This window comes from Mirounga angustirostris, unplaced genomic scaffold (genome assembly GCF_029215605.1).
Source record: "Mirounga angustirostris isolate CCGP_5_RB_7025 unplaced genomic scaffold, mMirAng1.0.hap1 SCAF_6, whole genome shotgun sequence".
Taxonomy (NCBI): domain Eukaryota; kingdom Metazoa; phylum Chordata; class Mammalia; order Carnivora; family Phocidae; genus Mirounga; species Mirounga angustirostris.
Window position 1 is genome coordinate 86,381,607 of NW_026991714.1, and position 22,265 is coordinate 86,403,871.

Sequence of the window (22,265 nt, forward strand, 5' to 3'; positions counted from 1 at the left end):
AAAGCACTACTCTGACTGAGGGGGTATTATGCTAAGTGAAATAAGACAGACGGAGAAAGACAAATACCATATGATTTCACTTATATGTAGAATCTAAAAAAACAAAAACAAAAACAAATGGATGACCAAAAATGGAAGCAGACTCATTAACACAGAGAACAAACCGGGGGTTGCCAGGGAGGAGAGGGGCAGGGGATGGGTGAAATAAAAGAAGGCAATTAAGAGGCACAAACTTTCAGTTATAAAATGATAACTCACGGGGATAAAAAGAACTGCATAAGGAATATAGCTAATAATACTGTAATCGCATGGGATGGTGACAGATGGTAACCACGCTCATCATGGTGAGCACTGAGTAATTGCAGAATCACTATGTCGGACACCTGGAACTAATATAATATTGTATGTCCACCATACCTCAATTTTTAAAAAGTGGATTTCCGATTTAAAAAAAAGCACTATCTCTCAGGATTATTTTTACTAAATGATGGGTAGATCAATCACCCTCACCCATCCCCTGACACTCCTCCCCCAAACAAGCCTTGTCAGAGGAGAGGATGCTGGGGTGGGGTGAGTGTCAAGGTTGTCTGTTGTGATCAGCACTAAAATTTTTTAATGCGTTCCACATAGTATCTCTGACCCTTAATTTCCATGTGTAAAAAAAAAAAAAAAAAGACAAGCTTGGATAATGTAATGTTTAGGGCACTTCTAGCTTTAAAATTCCATAAACTATATTCAGATTCTAGTTTAAAAAATATAAAAGCTGTTGCAGCCACTGATTAATTCACTTACACACAAAATGATGAAACCCACACAAAATATGCCTTAGCTGGAGTTTGAAATCTTACTAGCAACAAAAAATGTTTTCTATTCGGTAATGGCCATTTAATCAAAATGGCGGTGTGAAAATGTCCTGCCTCTGTCCATTCTGCTTCCAAACAACAGTCAGCAAATGACAGCTGGGCTCCCCAGAGAGCGTGGCTGGGCCCTGCCCCCCAGCAGCGGGGACATCAGCCGAGCTCTGACTTCATCCTGGACACACTCCCTCTGTCATTTCCCCTCTGCCAACATTCTCTGGACTTCCTCCTTACCCTCCCTAAAAAATGTTCTATACTCTCAACCGTATTAACATTGTCTTTATTTTCTGTTTTCTGATGCCTTGACACCTGGGGTCCTGCTGACCCTGGAGGGACTGTCCCTGCAGGACTAATCGATTCCCAGAGACAGTAAACAACCAGCCTGAGAGCGAGCCTTTCACATACAAGCCAACCAATCGGAGTCTGCACCCCAGCGCCTTCTCCAGGGGGCTCTCACTGTTCCTCTGCCCTAACCATCCAGGGCCAGGTCCCAGGCCACCAGGGAAAGCCAATCTGTTGGCCTTCCAGTACCTAGAGAATAATAAAACCCAGATGAAAACACCCCACTTCCTTCCTGTTCCTCGAAGGGCCTATATGAGTTGGATGCCAAAGGCATGCTCTGTCCCCACATCCCTGAAAGGGCTTTTCACACTGGCCTCTGCACTTGGCATGGTGTTGGCCGGGTCTGCCAAGGCGGCAAACTCAGCCTGACTGCACCTTTGCAGCCGCCCTCGTTAGTGGCCGTGAGGGAGCTCCATGGGTCTCTTCCTGGATTGCACTGTCCATTCTGCGTCCGCAGTAAGACCAGAGCCCCTTCTCAAGCCTGACGTAGGACTTTGACTGTACATTGTTTACTGCGTGGAATGATGAGGCCACTCCTTCACCCCCCCCCCCTTCCTCCCTCTGCACTTGGCCTCTTGGGTTTGCAGGTCTGGACCCTCCATCTGAGCGGCAAATCCCTACCCAGCCCCTCTCTCGGACCCACATGATGCCTCCTTGCAGGTCCTGCCTTGCGCTTCTCGGCCAGGCAAACAGCACCCGACACGCAGCTTGGTAAGGCAGGTAGGCCCCACGGGTGGGATCAACTTCCCCATGCATCTCGAGACCTCCAGGTTTGCCAGCAGGACTGAGAACTTGACTTGTTAGGACATCAGTGAGTCGGAATCCCTCACAGAAACTCAAAGCACCAAGCACAGACCCTAGAAACATGGGCTACTTGATACCCTACAGTCGGGGGACTCACTCTCCATTTCTATGGCCAAAGGAACTCACACCACTTGAGCCTCAAGGCAACCTTTGCCCCTGCTGGGGCGGGGGGCGGAGGATGGGGGTGTCAGTACATTGAGGCACTAAACTTCCACCTTAATGTGTATAGCCCTTTACAGTTTGCAGATTTCTATTTGCTTTCTCATTTCATCCATAGAAACGACTAGAAAACAATCCTGCAGCAACATAAAGCAATGGTTGATGACACTACTATAAGTTAAGTTTTCTGATGAGTAAGGCAAAATATTGAGGAAGAGAAAGACTTCATTTAGTTTTAAAAAATCCATTCATGCAGGGGCGCCTGGGTGGCTAAATGGGTTAAGCGTCCGACACTTGATCTCAGCTCAGGTCTTGATCTCAGGATCATGAGTTCAAGCCCCACTTTGGGCTCCATGCTGGGCATGGACCCTATTTAAAAATAAAATCAATTCGTAATATGAAGGCGGCTTTCTTCCTATGCCCCCCAAGTGTTTCTCAAGATCAAAAGAGTTCTGGGCGCCTGGGTGGCTCAGATGGTTAACCGTCTGCCTTCGGCTCAGGTCATGATCCCAGGGTCCTGGGATCGAGCCCCACATCGGGCTCCCTGCTCCACAGGAGCCTGCTTCTCCCTCTGTTTCTCTCTCTCTCTCTGTGTCTCTCATGAATAAATAAACAAAATCTTTAAAAAAAAAAAAGACTAAAAGAGTTCTTTAATAATAATGACTAATGTTTATATTTGCATAATGATTTATAGCTTACAAAGTATTTCTAAGTACATTTTCTTATTTAATTCTTGCCAAAAAAAAAAAAAAAACCCAACCTAACACAAGATTGGTGCTTTGTCCCCATTTTATGAATGAGGAAAGTGAGGCTCAGGGAGTCAACAGTCTCAGCTGAGCACTCACTACCAGTTTAATGAAAGCAGCTGTTATAAAGTGTTGAAATGAAAAAGCAAGCTCTTTTATGGCCTAATTACAAAGTTCCACTCTGGCTTCCTGTTCCTCATTACTCCTCTGACTGGTGAATTCTGTCCCTGGGCTGCCTTCCCCACTGCAGTAGTCCAGACACAACCTTGGGACATCCAGTCTGAGAAGATGGAGACATGACCCTTGATGGAAGGGGATGCAGGAGACGTGGTGCCCGGGGACCTGGGGATGCAGCTCCAACAGCAGGGAAACCATCCACAAAGTGTGAAATGCAGCTCTTTGGGGGGAAACCACACCGACAATACCCAAAACAAACCCAAGCTTCCAACAAAGCTGAATGAGAGAATAAGTCTAGTCTCACTCCATGGGTTGTGCTTAGAGTATGATGCTGTTACCCTGGCTGAGGGCTTTGGATACAGAGTAACTCAACCATCTGCTCATTATTGCTCCCTGCACTCTCCCATGACCAGCATCATGCTGAAGACTCATGAGGGAACCCGCCCTCCTCACAGTCACTGTGAGTGGGGGCGGCAGACCCCACAGTGACCCCTGGAGGGAAGACACACACCTACCTCACCCTCCTGCACCCCAAAAGGAAGAGGCCTACCAGGGTAGGAGCAAAGGGAAAGGCTTGGGGCTGCTGTCACTCCCTGGAGGCCCGCTCGCCTTTTCCTCCCCAGAATGGCTCCAGGGTCAGTGTTGGGAAAGAGTCTGTGCTTTGGCATATTTTAGTAGATAATTGCATTACGTGTTGAGACTGTTTCAATAAGTAGGTGGGCTTGAAGATGTGTGGGCCTTAATATTTGTTCTCTCTGCACCATGGGCCGTGTCCATGCCCCTCTGCATCCGTGGCTACACCAGGACCTGGGCGCTTAGAGAGATTGAGGCCAGACTGAACCTAAGGGTAAAAATCAATCCCAAATTCATATTCCCCCAGGGAGACGGGAACCTATAATTTTTTTTTGTTTTTTGTTTTTTTTTAACAAGGCTGATTTCACACATCACACACAGCCTGAGGCCGTGTGGACAAGGTGGTTAGAGCAGGGAGAAAATACACAGCCAGGCTGCTGAGTCCCCTCCCGCCCTCCCCACCAACCACAGGAGAGCAGCTGAGCCTCTGGAAGCGACAGGGCTCTAAATAGAGAGAAAATTTCGCACATATGCTCGGCCGATTTTCAAAAGAAATCATAAAGTACTTGTGATAGCAAGTAGCCTTCCTTGTATTACTTCTCAAAGCCCGCTGGATTTAACCCCCTGTGGCTTCCAGGCTGCTGGAGTGAACTCATAAACAAGGCCGTTATTCTGCCCTTAGGAGGCTATTGACCATCTTTGCAGTCAGGTTAGGGAAAATACTCTTCGGGGAAGTTGAGGGCTTTAGCGACTCCTGGTTCAATTTAACCGTAAACAATTAGAACAACCGTATGGTTGCAGCTACACTAGTTTGTTGGGGCCACAACAAAGTAACAGCCCAGGCTGCTTGAACAACAGGATGTTATCATCTCCCGGATCTGGAGGCTGAAGTCCAAGATCACGGTGTTGGTTCCTTCGGAGGCCTCTCTCCTTGGCTTGTTGATGGCTGTCTTCTGCCCGTGTCTTCACGCAGTCTCCCCTCTATGAGTGCCTGTGTCCTAATCTCTTCTTAGAAGGACACAGATCGTGTTGGACGAGGGCCCAGTCTAATGACCCCATTTTAACTTCATCACCTCTTTAAAGACCTGACATCCAAATAGGGTCACATTGTGAGGTCCTGGGGATTAGAACATCAACATATATATCTGGGGAAAGGACACATTTTGGCCCTTGTCACCAACCATAAGCTATTCTTCACATGAACAATTTATATGTTTCTCCTTCCAAACACATGTAGGCCTACACAGAATTCTTTGGTTCCCTTTCTTCAACAACGTTCTTTAGTATTTTTATGAGTATTATTTACATCTAAATGGACTTCAAGTCTATCTTTGGCAACTTATGAATTTTTTTGTTTTGTTTTTAAGATCTTATTTATTTATTTGAGAGTGAGAGAGAGAACACAAGCGGGGGGAGGACCAGAGGGAGAAGCAGACTCCCCACTGAGCAGAGATCCTGATGCAGGACTCGATCCTGAGACTCTGGGATCATGATCTGAGCTGAAGGCAGTTGCTTAACCAACTGAGCCACCCAGACGCCACGATTTTTGTTTTAATCTATAAAAGTGGTAGACCATAACATGCTCTTGGGCTTTGGGCTCTTCCAATTCCTCAAACTTAAATACAAGACAACACAAAAGTAGAGCCCCACAAAACGGGCAGGCGGTCTGACAGGGCAGGAGAGATCGGGAGCGTTGCGATTCCCAGACCCAGTGCCCGGGGGCTCTGTCTGGTGTTCCTATGCAAGCTTGGGCAACTGGGACCTGATCTCCCCGAGAGTCAGTTACCCCTCTTCAGAATCAGCCTGCTGATTGTGAATAGCTTATGGTTGGTGACAAGGGCCAAAATGTGTCCTTTCCCCACATATATATGTTGATGTTCTAATCCCCAGAACCAGTCTACGCTGGTCTTGGCTTCTCCCAGGGATCTTCACTGACATCTCACAGGATTGTTGGGACAGTCTTCCCACGGAGAGATGGGCAGGGGGGTGGGGATGGTGCCTCTCTAGTCCCATGCATACTGTTGAAATCTTCTCTGCAAGGTCACAGCTCATACCTGTCGTCTCGGCTGGAGTGCAGGATTCTGTCCACTTACCTCCCTGGATGTCTCGCAGTCTTGAACTTCTTTGGAAAAGAGCCCCGTGCTAGGCACTATCCTGGTTGACCTTCTCTACATAATCCTGGGTTCCACAGTTTTCCAGATAAGAACACAGTGGGGGGAAAAAGTCACTCCCATGCTGCCCCGCTGCTAGTCCCCGGACCAGTGACTCTCAAAATCATGGGGTGGTGGAGACAGAGTGCTATCTCCTGCCAGAAGGTTCTGATTCACCTCTCCAAAAGTTTCTCCATCCCCTCCAATCTCCTTAGGAAATGATTGCTGGGGGAGGGGGGTGCATTCCAGGGAGAACCAGACATGTCCTTTCAGGTGTGTTGAGGACATTTGGGAGGATTCTGCAGCTGGTGAGGGATGTGTGTGCTGGAGGGGCCTGTCTTCTGCCTTCCCCTGTACTCTCTGAGATGTATTGGGGCAAATGTGTAGGAAAGTAATGTCCACGCATCTTAATTCTTCCGATGCAGATGCTGAGGTGGGCACTAAAAGTCAGCTTTCTAACAGGAAGGGGTGGGGTACAGACACTCAACCTTTCTCTCCCTGCAAATCAATGCCACACGAGTCTAGGTAAATTGGGTGCCTCTCCTCTATATCTTTGAACCATGAAAAGTCGATGTGGCATGGAACCGAGGACAGGTAGCAAACTAAGGTGGCTCAAAAGACTTTCAGGGATGACAAATGGGTTTCAGTGGGCGGTAGGAGCCACTGAGGGTTCAACGATTATCAGTCATCAGTAAGATTTGGGGATGATTTCATGTGACAAAAGGAATTAGAGTTGATTTGAGATTACTGCAAGATCAATTCACATTACCTTACTTGCCTTCAAAGCACGTCATGATTGGGAGGGAAGGAATGGAAGGGCCACAGGCACCTGTCGTCCCCACCCCATGCCAAGGATGCTGTCCCCCCAGAGACACCCAGAATGGGGCTAATGACGATGCATCATTGCAGAGCTTTCTTTCCTCACACAATTTTTTTTCCCTGTTTCATCAAAATCTAAGTACATCCATTGACCCTTGTCATGAGTGGGGACTCCATCCATCAGGTATGACAGAGCAGGGAAAAAGATGGTGAGATGTGCTGGTCTGGGTATTTTCTGAAAGCTGCCTTCTGACCTGCAGTGGGGGAGAGGGGCTAGCCTTGCAAACAGGTGGAGAGAAAGGTGGTGGTGTGCTGCCCACCCTCACTTGCACAAACCAGTTGAAAACCAAAGCCAAAGGAAGGCGCCTTCATCTCATCACAGAATCGCCTCTGGAAAACACTGACAAGCTGCCAACGTTGCTTTCCAGCAGTGAGGTGGAAGGAACTTGGTGTTTGGGATGGAAATGAGTCAGGGATGCTGGAACACAGCCCTGTGCTCTGCCAGAGATGGTCCTGTGTATTTTCACGGGGATGAGAGGAGGTCACTAAACTCTAAACTACGTCTTATTGACGTCTCACGAAAGACTTAGGTCCATTGTCCATGCTACTAAATGAAGCTGGATGTTGATGGAAGTTATGGGACAGCTAACGCCCCAAAGCTACTCTTGTTGCTCCCGTAACGGCATGGCTCCAAAGCCAGAGGCAGTTTCGGATTCTTCTCTTACTACCACCATGAGATGGCTTTCATTTGGCAAACATGTGCTTTATTTTTTAAAAAGGTTTAATTTAAATTCCAGTTAGTTAACATGGAGTGTAATATCAGTTTCAGGTGTACAAGACAGTGATTCCACACTTCCATACATAACCCAAAGCTCATCACAAGTGCCCTCCTTAATCCCCATCACCTGTTTCTCCCCTCCCCCCACCCCCCACCCCCAGCAACCATCAGTTTGTTCTCTGTAGTTAAGAGTCTAGACAAACGAGTACTTTAAATGTACTATGCCCAAGAAACCACACTAAGCTTTAGCCAAATGCCAAGGGGATTTGAGATTTTGCCCCGCAGGAATTAGGACCACGATGGGCTGGCAGCAAACCTATGCGCCCCTCAGGTTACCCTCTGCCTACAACTTTTCCACCCCTTGGCACTTGCAGTGGCTACCAGCGTATCCATCTGTTCCAACACTTGCCACTGGTCCTGAACAGGGCTTCCTGGACTGACCTCCATCCTGTAACCAGCAGGAGTTCTCCATTGATGACCCAGCCTTGTCCAGCATCATTGTTGCTATGGTGACAGTCACTCATGAATGCATTAGGAGAAAAATAACAACTTTCGAGCAGGTGTACAGTCCTGGCAAGGCATACCCGCACTGGCTTGTAAAGTTCTCTGGTTTTCCCCAAGACTTTTCTTTCCCCCAAGACTTAAATTAGGAACCAAGATGTAACTGCTAAGAACACGATTTCCCTAGCAACCAGAGAAATGCTCTTCCTTCCTGTTGGGGGAAGCTAAAAATAACATTGCATGTACCACTGTAACCAGCTGGAATCTCCAAATCATCTCCTGTAACAACCCCCTGGTCATAGCAGATGCCTAACGCCCTGCCTCACCTCTCATCAAGGTGACCTCTCTAAGGCACAAATGTCATTCCTGCATAGAATCATTCAGGCTTTCCTTTTGCCAAGGGAGGGGAAAAATCAGAGACAGCTTGACCTTGTGAGCAGGGGCAGGGCTCCCTTCCTACCCCTTTCCAGCATGGCACCAGTGTTTTAGGCATCAGCAATTGCCCAAGATTCTCTGATCAGACCGTGTGTCTGCCTACCTGGCTGCCTGCCTTCTCTCCTTCCCTCCTTCCTTTTGATATAATTAACATACAATAATATAAAAAAAAATCCTGAGGGATCAGTATAATGAGTTTTGACAATTTATCTGCGGGGCAAGATACCAAACATTCCCAGTGCTCTAGAAAGTTTTCCCGTGTCCCTTTCCAGTCAACCTACCATCCCCCTACCCCAGAGGCAACCATTTTCTGATCTTTATTGCCACGGATGAGTTTTGTCTGTTCTGGAACTTCATAAATGGAATCATATAGAAAATACTATTTTGTGCATTACATTGTATGAATATGCCACAATTTTTTTTATTAGTTTCAGAGGTACAATTTAGTGATTCATCATTTGCATACAACACCCAGTGCTCATTATATCAAGTGTCCTCCTTAATGCCCATCACGCAGTTACCCCATCCCTCCCCCACCTCCCCTCTAGCAGCCCTCCATTTGTTTCCTGGAGTTCAGCATCTCTTATGGTTTGCCTCCCTCTCTGTTTTCATCTTATTTTATTTTTCCTTCCCTTCCCCTGTGTTCATCTGTTTTGTTTCTTAAAGTCCACATATGAGTGAGATCATATGGTATTTGTCTTTCTCTGACTGACTTATTTCGCTTAGCATAATATACTCTAACTCCATCCACGTCACTGCAAATGGCAAGATTTCATTCTTTTTGATGGCTGAGTAATATTCCAGTGTGTGTGTGTATGTGTGTGTATGTGTACATCACATCTTCTTTATCCAAAAAAATATGGAAAGCTTTACAAATTTGCATGTCATCCTTGCGCAGGGACCATGCTAATCATCTCTGTATCATTCCAATTGTAGTAGAAATATTGCTCAAGTGGGCACTACACCACAATTTTAAAATCTGCTTTTCTGTTGATGAACATTTGAGCTGTTTTCAGTTTGAGATTATCATGAATAAGGCTTCAGAATATTTTTATACTAGTCTTTTTGTGGATGATCGTTTATTTCTCTTGGGCAAATGCCTAGAATTGGAACTGTTGGGTCACGGGGTAGCTGTCTGCTTAACTTTACTAGATTTTGGCAGATGGTTCTCCAAACTAGTTGTACCTTTTGACTCTTTCATCATCCAATACGAGAGTCTAATTGCTCTACATCCCCACTAACATTTGGTGTTGTCATTGTTTTTTTTATTTTACCCTTCTGGGTGGGTGTGTAATAGTATCTCATTGTGGTTTTAATTTGCATTTTTCTAACAATTAAAAATGTGAGTATATTTTCATGTACTTATTGGCCACTTGCATATTGTCTTCTGTGAAGTATTTTGTCCATTTTAAAAATTGAATTATCTTCTTATTAATTTATTAATAATATATTCTGAATATAAACATTTATCAGATATATGTTCTGCAAATAGTTTTCCCCTGTCTGTGGTTTATCTGCTCATTTTCTTAATGGCAACTTTAATGGGCAGAAATTTTTAATTGTGTTGAAGTCCAATTTATCAGTTTTTTTATGTTAGGATTTGTCTTTTTCGTGTCTTCTCGCAACAATCCATATCTAACTGAAGATTGCAAAGAATTTCTCTTGTATTTTCTTCTAGAAGCTTTATGGTTCTGTTTTTTTTTATATATAGACTTTTGATTCATCTCAAATTATTTTTTTATTTGTGCAGTGAGACAGGAGTTGACTTTACTTTTTTTCCCCATAAGAATATTCAGTATTTCCGGCACTATTTGTTGAAAGAATTTCCTGTCACCATTGAATTATGTTGGTACCCTTGTCTGAAATAAGTTGACTGTAAAAGTAGAGGTCTATTTCTGGACTCCCTTTTCTTCCATTGACCTGTGTGTTTTTCCCTACACAATACCACACTGACTTGATTATTGTGTTTATAGCAAGTCTTGAAATGATGTAGTGTAAGTTCTTCAACACTCTTCTACTTCAAGATAATTTTGGCACTTCTAGGTCCTCTGAATTTCCATAAAAATTTTAGAATTAGATTTCCTATTTCTTCCCCCAAAACCTGCTGTAATTTTGGTAGGCATTCCATTGGAACTATAGATCAATTTAGAGCAAATAAACATTTTAAGACAGTCATCCTTCTAATCCATGAATATGGTATATCTCTCCACTTGTTTATATCTTCTTTAATTCCTCTCAAAAATGCTTACTGTTTCCAGGGTAAAGTTCTTGCACATCTTTCATTAAATTCACCCCTAGATATTTGATTTTCAATGCTATTATAAAGAGTATTGGTTTATTTTTCAATAAAATAAAATCATTTATTACTTCACCTGTGTACTTTGGCACATACAGTTCCAGACACAGGCATGCCTTTCTCTGGCTACCTCTCCTTCCAAGCATCACTTTCTGTAGGGAGCCCCTCTCTGTTTTCCTGGCTTGAGTTGGTAATCTCATTTCTGTGTTATAATAAAGGTCTATGTGGGTTCATGATAATGCAAAGATCATCCCATATTTAACTATGTGTTTATTGTCTGTCTCCTAACTAGACCCTGAGCTCTTTGAGATCAGCAGCTGTGTCTTCAGCCTCTGTTCACAATATTTTTTTTAAAAGATTTTATTTATTTATTTGAGAGAAAGAAAGCGAAAGACAGAGCACAAGTGGAGGTGGAGGGGCAAACAGAGAGGGAGAAGCAGACTCCCTGCTCAGGAAGGAGCCTGATGCAGGGCTCAATCCCAGGACTCTTGGATCATGACCTGAGCCGAAGACAGACGCTTAATCTACTGAGCCACCTAGGTGCCCCATCTGTTCACAATATTGAGTGAAGCAGTCGATGTATAGACTCACAAGTCAAACAAGGACATCTTAAAGTTGTAAAGAATCTCAGATGTCATCCCCTATGTTCAATTCTCTGCATGAAACTCCTCTATATCTTTGCATGTCCAGAATGCAGCCAACCTGTCTAGTTTGGGTTATGGCCAGATATGGTGCCCTTTATGCTGTTCTTTGTGTCCATTAACAGTAGACTCGTGGAAGAGGCTTCCATTGGACCTGAAGAACATTCTGGAATCCTTGCTTGATTAGTAAAGATCTAGTGCCAAATCTACTTGGATAATATTTCCTCCCATTTGTTCTTTGGTTTTAGGCACAGTTAAAACATTCTAATTCCTTATCTATTAAACATGTCCAATTGGTACCATTTTATGGTTTAGAAAGTTTTATCTTTACATTTCCCCAATTAGTACATAATATTTACATGATTTTTGGTATTCACACCAATTCTAGGCAGTATTACAAAGCAAGAAATTGTAGCTGCATGAAACTTTTTGTTCTGCCACTCATTAGGTGTATAATTTTTCTCTTCGTATATAAGGAGAACTATATGAGTGTGTTCATTGTGCAAATCATACATTTATTATGTTGGTGGAAATGTGGTTGTTCATCTCTAGAAAACTGGAAAGGTATAGTGTATTAAATGCATTTTATGGTGTACCACACAACAATTAGAAGTGATGAATTAGATGCATACATAACAATATAGTTGGATCTTAGGAACTGTGCCATTGGGGGTAAAGTAAGAAATATATAACACAAAAACATTTGTGTAAATTAAAAACTCATCAAACATCAACAAAAATGCATCAAAGAGCAAGCCTCAGTTTTGAAAAACACATTCAAACAAAAAGATACACCAGCATTCTTTCAGGGGTGGGAGGGGGCATTATAAGAGTGGGGAATAGGGGATAATAGTGAACCAAGGAAGGGTCCAGCAGGTCGCTAGTGATAATATGCTGTGAAATGAGAAGCTTGAGAAATTCAAGCTTCTGTTTATAAGATCTGAAAAAAGAGAAATAATAAGGTAAAAACCAGATTTTAAGGGGATTAAATGAGGTAATTCATGAAAAACACCTAGCCAGTACCTAGAACATAGTAAATATTGACTAATGAAAAAAAGCACTCTCCATGGGGAAAGGGACCTTCATTTTGCTTATTCCGGCATCTCTAGCACCAGAATGGTGCCTGGCACGTTATGGGTGCTTGAGTGAATACCAGGCATTGAGATACAATGATGGGCAAAAGCAATATTGTTTCTGCCCTGATGGAGCTAACCATTTGGAAGAGAGACAAGCACCAATAAAAAATATATACAAATAACTACAAAATTGCAACTGTTTCTAAGTGCAAGTGCTCATGGTTCTATCAGAGTCCATAATGGAGACATTTAAACTGGTCAGAGATATCAGAAAAAGCTTCCTTGAGCAAGTGACCTTTGAGTCATTATGAGTAAGAATTAACTAGATAAAAAAAGGATGATCATTCCAGACAGGAAATATACTACGTGTAATATCCCTGTGGCAGATGAGAGCTTGGCAAATACATGAGCCTGAAAGACAGGTGAGGGCACCCAGCTGGGCAATGAGGCTGGAGAAGGAGGTGGGGCCAGACCATGCAAGACCTCACCAACCATGTCAAGGGACTTGTCTTTATCTTCTGAGCAGTGGAAAGCTGATGAAAGGCTTTAAGAGCAGAGAGACACAAACACAATCAGATATTCTTTTTTATTTTTATTTATTTAATTAATTATTTATTTTTAGCAGGGAGGGCCAGAAGAGGAGGGAGAGAAAATCTTAATCAGGCCCCACACCCAGCACAGAGCCCAACATGGGGCTTGATCTCGGGACTCTGAGATCATGACCTGAGCCAAAATCAAGAGTCAGATGCTTAACCAACTGAGACACCCAGATGCCCCCAGATATTCTTTTTTAGAAGATCATTCAGGTGTCAGTTTTAGTGTATGTGGCACAGGGCTAGTAGTGAGGGGATAGAGAGAAGTGGGTGGATAGTAAATATTGGCTGAAATTATTATCATGTCTGAACCATTGATATAAGACCGTATTCAGTATGGTTGATTCCTAGATATCAAGAAAAGTCTGAATCTCTCTGGAATAATTTTGGTGCTCATGGGAGGAACTTATGGATCATAAGATGTCCAAGGCTCACAATGAGATGGCTTCTCTGAACAAATTGGGAGTAAAGGTCATTCCTCCATCTCTCCTGATACTGTCCCATTACTTGACAACTGGAAGGATTTGGGGTTTATAAATGTTTTATTCCAAATATATACTTTCAAACTAGTTGGTGATGGTCCTGGCTTTGTTGATATGCAAATTCATCACATTCATCAACTAACCTTGGAGTATGGTGCTGCCAACAGGACCTGAGGCACCACAGCCTCTGCCTGCCCATTTCCAGGACTTTCTCGACCATACTGGTCCAGCCCACAGGCTACACACCTGCCTGCCAGGAGGAGAGAGGGCACATGCTCTGCAATCTGATTGTCTCTCACATACAGAGCCACACCAAAGGACTCACTAAGTCTGTTGAGCTTCACACCTCCCACAACCATCCCCACCTGCCCTAGCCACACCCACCCTGAGGCAGGGCCACGGCTGGTCTCTGGGACAAACCTCAATGCCAAGCTCTCTCAAAAATCAGACCGGGTATATAAACTTGTGTTCTCAGTTTTCTTTCTAAGGTAGCTTGCCCACCCCACCTTACCCCCAAATGGCATCCAGTGCAAAAAGCTGTCACTGGGAACCAAGCCATTGCCTCTCACCTTCCAAACACTTCATAAATGTTAGTTCCTTCTTACACCCTTCCGGCAGGGGAGCCCCTCACACCTGGCCACATGATGATTCAATATTATTTCTCATGGAATGCATCTTATGACCCCTTCAGATTCTAAGAATCAAAAATACAGGGGCACCTGGGGCACCTGAGTGGCTCAGTTGGTTAAACATCTGCCTTCGGCTCAGGTCATGATCCTAGGGTCCTGGGATGGAGCCCTGTGTCGGGTTCCCTGCTCAGTGGGGAGCCTGCTTCTCCCTCTCCCACTGCCCACTCCCCCCACTCCGCTCTTGTACGTGCTCTCTTTCTCTCAAATAAATAAATAAAATCTTAAAAAAAAATACAGGGCGCTTGGGTGGCTCAGTTGGTTAAGCGTCCAACTTTTGATTTTGGCTCACGTCTTGACTTCAGGGTCATGAATTCAAGACCCATATTAAAAAAAAAATACATATGACATCTCATTCTCAAAAAGGCATTCCAGTGAACACTGGTAAGCAAATAGAAAATAACAGTAACTGGGAGAGGGGTCACCTGAATGCTGAATTGTCCATCAGATACTTCTTTTTCTTCTCCTGGATATCAGCTAAGGGTTCCTCCAGTATGGAATCCATCTTGCACATTCATGCATTCACACTCTGCGCCCACCAGGGGGTGTCAGTTGTCCCTTCACTCACTGAATACATTAGTCATTCATGTATCACCTGACAAATTTCTCATGCACGCACTGTACACAAAGCTACCATTGTGGACACCAACTTTCTGCAGGAAGGAAGAGCATATGCTGGAAAGCACAAGGATTAGGAGACCTATTTCTGCATAGTCTCTTCAAATGCAGAGAGAAACACGTTCCCAGACGTGCAGGACTAGTGCCAGCCAGAGCTGCCCTTCACAGCTGCCCCTCAGCTCACTCACCTGGATTCCAAAGTGTCCATCAGCCACGCTGTCAGGGAGCAAGTTCTTTGCCAAGCCAAATTAGTGGTGCAGTCTGGCCTGAGATGCCCTCTCTCTGCATGGGGATGCAAGCAGCTCCTGCCCACTGACATCCACATCTCATGTTCCTTTAAAAAATACTTCATTCCTGAAAAAAGCTAACCATCATCTGAGCTTTCGGGGAGTCATAATCTTTTTCCTGCTGGAGGGTCTTGCATCAATGTTGATGGCTGTTGACGGATCAGGGTGGTGGATCCTGAGGGTTGGGGTGGCTTTGTCCATTTTTTAAAATAAGACAACAATGAGGTTTGCTGCATTGCTTGACTCTTCCTTTCATGGACCATTTCTCTGTAGCATGCAATGCTGTTTGATAACATTTTACCCACAGTAGAACTTCTTTCAAAACTGAAGTTAAGCCTCTCAAACTCTGCTGCTGCTTTATTAGCCAAGTTTATATAATATTCTAAATCTTTTGTTGTCATTTCAACAATCTTCACAGCATCTTCACCAGGAATAGATCCCATCTCACAAAGCCACGTTCTTTGGTCATCTGTAAGAAGCAACTTCTCATCCATTAAAGTGTAATCATGAGATTGCAGCCATTCAGCCACATCATTGGGCTCCACTTCTAATTCCAATTCTCTTGCTATTTCCACCACATCTGCAGTGACTGTCTCCACTGAAGTCTTGATCCCTTCACAGTCCTCCATGAGGGTTGGAATCAACTTCTTCTGAACTCTTGTTAACGTTGATGTTTTCACTTCTTCCCATGAGTCATGAATGTTCTTAATGGCATCTAGAATGGTGAATCCTTTCCAGAAGGTTTTCAATTTACTTGGCCCAGATCCATCAGAGGAATCACTATTCATGGCAGCTATAGCCTTATGAAATGTATTTCTTATATAATAAGACTTGAAAGTCAAAATGACTCCTTGAACCATGGGTTGCAAAATGGATGCTGTGTTAACAGGCATGAAAACAACATCAATCTCATTGTCCTTCTCCATCAGAGCTCTTTGGGGACCAGGTGCATTGTCCATGAGCAATCATATTTTGAAAGGAATCTTTTTTTCTGAGCAGCAGATCTCAACAGTGGGCTTAAAATATTCAGTAAACCATGTTGTAAACAGATGTGCTGTCATCCAGGCTTCATTGTTCCATTTAGAGAGCACAGGCAGAGTAGATTTAGCATAATTCCTAAGGGCCTTGGGATCTTCAGAATGGTAAATGAGCATTGGTTTCAACTTCAAGCCACCAGCTGCATTAGCTCCCAACAAGAGAGTCAGTCTATCCTTTGAAGCTTTGAAGCATTGACTTCTCTCTAGCTATGAAAGTCTTAGATTGCATCTTCTTCCAATGTAAGGCTGTTTCGTCTACAATGAAAATCTGTTGTTTGCTGTAGCTTCCTTCATGAATGATCTCGGCTAGATCTTGTGGATAATTTGCTCAGCACTTGCTGCTTCACCTCATACTTTTATGTTGTGAAGATGGCTTCTTTCCTTAAGCCTCATGAACCCACCTCTGCTAGCTTTAAACTTTTCTTCTGCAGCTTCCTCACCTCTCTCAGCCTTCCTAGAATTGAAGAGTCAGGGCCTTGCTCTGGATTAGTCTTTGGTGTAAGGGAATGTTGTGGCTGGTTTGATCTTTTATCCAGACCACTAGAACTTTCTTCACATCAGCAATAAGGCTGTTCCGTTTTCTTATCACTCGTGTGTTCACTGGAGTAGCACTTTGAATTTCCTTTAAGAACATTTCCTTTGCATTGACATCTTGACTAATGGTTTGGTGCAAGAGGCCTACCTTCCAGCCTAACTTGGCTTTAGACATGGCTTCCTCACTAAGCTTAATCATTTCTAGCTTTTGATTTAAGGTGAGGGACGTGCGACTCTTCTTTCACTTGAACACTTAGAGGCCATTGTAGGGGTATTAATTGGTCTGATTTCAGCATTGTGTCTCAGAGGGAGAGCTAGTTGGTAGAGCAGTCAGAACACACAGGCCATTTATTAGTTAAATTCACCATCTTACAGGGGCTTGGTTCCAGGTAGGTCTGTATGTAGCCTTTTCAGACTGACTTATTTCAATTAGTAATATGCATTTAGGTTTCCTCTGTATCTTTTCATGGCTTCATAGCTCATTTCTTTTTATCTTTTTATGACAGACCATAGCTCATTTCTTTTTATCTTTTTATCTCATATCTTTTATCTTTACTCCATTGTCTGGATATAACATGGTTTGTTTATTCATCTTATAGGACATCTTGGTTGCTTCCAGTTTTTAGTGATTATGAATAAAGATGCTAGAAAACATTCATGTACAGGTTTTTGTGTGGACATAACTTGTCAACTCAGTTGGATAAATTGGCAGTGAGATTGTTGGATTGCAGGATGAAAGTATGTTTAGCTTTGTAAGAAACTACCAAACTGTCTCCCCAAGTAGCTATACCCAATTTTAAAAATATTTATTTATTTATTTATTTATTTATTTATTTGACAGGGAGAGAGGGAACACAGGTGGGGGTGGGGAGAGTGGGAGAAGGAAAAACAGGCTTCCCGCTGAGCAGGAAGCCTGATGTGAGGCTTGATCCCAGGGTCCTGTGTTCATGACCTGAGCCGAAGTCAGACGCTTAAGGACTGAGCCACCCAGGCGCCCCAGCTGTACCCATTTTTGCATTACCACCAGCAATGAATGAAGAGTTCCTCAATCTCACTAGAATTTGGTACTGTTGGTTTTCTGGATTTTTAGCTATTCTACTAGGTGGGTCATGGTATCTCATTGTTTGAATTTGCAGTACCCTAACAACAAATGATGTTGAAAATCTTTTCATGTGCTCCTTTGCCATCTGTATATCTTCTTTGGTGAAGTGTCTGTTCAGATCTCTTTTTTTTTCTTTCATAATTGAGATTTTATTGGTTGTTCTGAGGATCGATACACAGACATTATGAATAATTCATACACAATTCTTAACGTACGTACCAAAAATATAAGAAGTTATTTTTTCTAAATAGTTTTTTTCTAAATAGTTATTCTAGTGACATTCCCACTTAACATTTTCAGGCAAGTTTTTGCTAAGAAGATACTAGGTAACAGTATCTTCAGAGGTTGATAAGCTGTGACATCGTAAGTCTCAGTGATTCACATTTCACTATCATGTATCCTACATATTCCAAATTTCAGTCTTTCACAGCGCAGTGACAAAGTTATTGGGAAAACTGGACTTCCATGACCAAAGGTCTGAAAGTATGCATACAGTCCGAGAACCAAGGGAAAACCAAGATCAGGCAGCAGTTTCCCTGAAGAAACAATTCTCCTGAAAACAATATGGGAATCAAGACCGGTTTCAAATGTTCAAGATCGATGTGCTATTCCAAGTCGGCAGTAGCACAGCCTACCAGCAGCGCTGGGGATGCCACAGGCTTCCATGGTTCCCTTCTTCTCTCCCTCCAAGTTGTGAATCACCTCCTCTCCATTGCTTCTCCTGCTCCTATTGCTGCCCACAGTGGGCTTTTCCTGTCTCACATTCAGAAGCCCTCAGAGAGGATATGATTGGTTCAGTTAGTGCCCATCATCTAAGGTGGATCGAGCTGTCTGATACCCCTGATCTCATAGGTCACAGGCTAGCTTATACGTTGGCTGGCTTTGGGAAAGGCACCATCCCCCTCCAGCCCCATCCCAGGCTAATTGCCTGTAATGAGGTACTGGGGTCACATGTATCAGACATGGAGACATAAGGGAGGGTAGGATCTCCCTGACTCTCAGGAAATGGGAGGGGCACAGTGCTTATGCAATCTAATTCAGGTTTTTCTTGGGCAAACTTGGTAATAAGATTTTCCCCAATGGCAACCTCTCCTCCTCGTCATCCTTGCTGACAAATATCTACCCCTCCCCCAACACATGGACATTTGAATTAAAAGTGCTCCTAAAGGAGAAGGCCACCTGAATCTGAATGAACTTCTGGGTTGGGGACCTGTCCCTGCCATAAGGCAACAGTCCATCCCAGAATTCAATAACACAATGGTTGCCCTTCCACTCTTGGTCATGACAGACCATAGACACTGTAACTTGCAAAAGAACTTGGCAGTGGGATCAAGAGTAAAAGAGGAAGAGGGGTATACTGTGGGCCCATTCACTCTGTGTATAGGATTTCTGCTATTCTGCTGTGTATATATGCTTTAGGCCTAATGATAATCCCAACCGACATTTGTATAGGCTTTATTTTCACATGCATTCAACCTTATGACATCACACGATGTAGATATCATTATGTCCATTGTATAGAGGAGTGAACTAACGAGAAGAAAAATTAAGTAGTTTGAGCAAGATGTCACAGCTGGTAGGTGAAATCAAAATTTAAAACACCATGCTATGAAGGTCCCAGGGAAAAGTGGTGCTATCATGGCCTCTTCGAGATATTTCTAACAATTGGTGTCTTTGGTTTGGGTTTTGGGTTTTTGTGGGGCGTGTGTGTGTGTCAGAAATGATCTCTGACAAGTGTACAATGTGAGATGTGATCTGGATGTGGATGTGAGTACTGAGAATGACACAGGATGCAATCGCATATTTAGTATCTTATTTAAATAGCTCATGTTTCCCAAAAAGGAGATCTGACATTATCACTAAAGCAAATGCCATTTTCCATGAATTGTAGCTAGTTTTGTGCCTCTAAGACACCTTCAGAAATATTCACCAGCTTCCTCTAGTCTCTGCAGGATAATTAATATATCCTCTTTACCTTCTCTAGCTGTGGTCATGAGGAACATAGCTTCCTGGGGTCTGAAGCAAGGGAAGAAAAAAAATTATGTTAGCTAAGTTTGCTCCCGGCATGTTTCCCCCTTTTCTTTGTGTGTATTTTAAAACTCACCTCAGTCTTGGGCCAAAATGTTTCATTGCTGTTGGAGCCCAGATCTTTCTAATTTCCACTTGAGGGCTTGTGCTTCACAGTAAAAATCACAGGGGCAATTGTAATTAAAGCGCAGTCACATCTGCATTTCAAATGAACTCAATCCATTTTGGTTCTCATAATATTGGGGGATGAATAAATCATGCTCTCCAAGTTGTGAATGGCTGCAAAATCGAGTCTCAGGAGAGAGAGCAACTGTAGGCTTCAAAATTCTCTGAGCTATTCTGGGCAGCGAAGGTGTTGCTTTGAGGACTCATTCTAAACCGGGATATTATTCTCTTTGGAATACTTTGAATGGTCCTGAAAAGTTCATCATTGACCTGGAGGGGTTGTATCAGGTTACCTTCACCTTCACACAAGAGTGATCCGCTCTTTCCTTACTTAGAAAAATATATCCTTTGCTTGTGACAGGTAACATGCCAGACATGCCACCATTGGTGATTTATTATAAATTGGTAATTTATTGTTTTGATTTTCATCTAAAGAACCTGTCATGGAGGACAGATGGAGCGTGAGTAGTTTTCTATGGGCCATTATAGGGTTGTTTGTGTTTAGCCGCTGGGTCACCGAAGAGTTTCTGTCAAAACCAAAAGCCAAACTCCTGTTTCTGGCAGTCAGGCAGGTTGGGCCTCCTGTCCAACCCTTCAGATTGAAATGACTGTATTAAGTTGTTCCTTTTAAATGTATTGTTGGATAGCACCAAAGTAAGAAATCCACAGAGACGCAAAGCAAATTCACAGACCTTAGGAGTTAAGCAAGTGGAAAGCTAGCTTTCACTTAGAAGGTTTCTGTTGAACAATGGAAAACTTGAGCTTCTGCTTTGATGAGTGTGAAAGGCCAGATTAAAATCTTAGAGATCACCCCAAGGAGGGAAGCTGATGCAAAATACCTGCATAAGACTGGGAACCAAAGGGCTATCATTTCTAGAATTAGTTAGGGTGAACCAGAAATAAACCCTAATTGCGGATGGTTAAAGCAAGGAAATTGCCTGTCTAGACTTACTGCTTGGGAAAAGAAAAAAAACATTTCCCTGAGAATGCATAGCTATAAATAAGATATTGTATAAGCTTTCAAACTAAATTCAGAAAATCTCTGTAGCCTCTAAAAACCACCAGTAGATAATTTTATTTAAAGACATCCCAGGTTGGTAGCACCTCCAGGCTACTGTGAAAAGCAAATGTGAATCCTCTTTGAAAGAACTCAGCATTAGCCCAGGACACAAAGAATTTCCAGAGATAATGATCCAAGGAAATAAGCTGCTCGTGGCACAAATCACAAAACCGATGAGGAAATAAAGCACTATGTGTGAGAACCAGCACAATCAACAGACAACAAAACAAAACAAAACAAAACTAACTAACTAACAAAAAAACAAGTCCTCAAAGAGAACCTGAAAATATGAGGTAGGAACAGCAGATCACACAAAATGACTATGAGGGTATTTTTTTTTTAAAGAACTATTAAAATAAAAAGCAATAGGTGAAATGAAATTTCAATAGATGGATTAGACAGCAGATTAGAGATAGCTAAAGAGAAGTACAGTAAACTTGAAGATAGGTCAAAAACATGTTCTGGAATGCAGCTTAGTGACATACAGGGGAACAAAACATGAAAAAAGGAGATGGGAAATAGGGAGGCTATAATGATAGGGTGTAACATATGTCTTAATAGAGGTAGGGAGGATGGATCATATTTTTAAAAATTACAGATAGAAATTTATCCAGAATAGTGGAAGGACACCAATTTTCAGATCCAAGGAATCAGGTGAATTCCAAGGTGCTAGCAGGTGGAAGACCTGTTATACAAGAAAAGAAATTGACGAATATGTCGGTAAATCTAATGTGCATTTATAATACAAAAAAATGTTAATAATATTAGACTTATAGGTCAAAAAGCAGTGTAGTATTAAAATTCTAGACAACATAAAATGTGTGTTGGAAGGGTATTGGTCATTAAAGTTTTTGAAAGCCCTTGTATATTTCAAGATAGGTTAAAGATGCTTTTTACTTTTAGTCTTTATAAGCAACATACATTTACTTGAAGATCTAAGATAGTTTTCATAATATTAGAAACTACTCTAAAAATGTAGAAATGGTAAAAGGCTATTTATTGCAGTGCTATGTATAATAGCAAAAGACAGAAAACAACCCATACGTTCATCAGTAGGTGACTGGTTGAATAAACTATGATATAGCCATGCAGAAGACTTCCATGAAAAGAATGAAAATATAATTTCCAAACAAAGTATACAGAAAAAAATGAAATGAATGGGTAGAAAACTCAATCATTCCAAAAGAAGGCAGAAAAAGGAGGAGGAAAATATAAATAGAAAAAGTGGACAAATGTAAGCATATAATATTATAGTAATGCATACAAATCTGGCATATCAGTAACTATAATAAATGTAAAATGACTAACCTCTACAGTTA

At 42.7% G+C, this 22,265-nt stretch overlaps 1 non-coding gene and 1 pseudogene across 1 annotated transcript; both read right to left on the reverse strand.

Annotated features, from left to right (window-relative positions):
- Positions 1-9,194: 9,194 nt before the first annotated feature.
- LOC123847196 (U6 spliceosomal RNA) lies at positions 9,195-9,304 on the reverse strand. Its single transcript, XR_006791448.1, has one exon. It is a non-coding gene; the product is annotated as a U6 spliceosomal RNA (small nuclear RNA).
- Positions 9,305-15,097: 5,793 nt separating this feature from the next.
- On the reverse strand, positions 15,098-16,855 carry LOC135364822 (tigger transposable element-derived protein 1-like; annotated as a pseudogene).
- Positions 16,856-22,265: the final 5,410 nt, after the last annotated feature.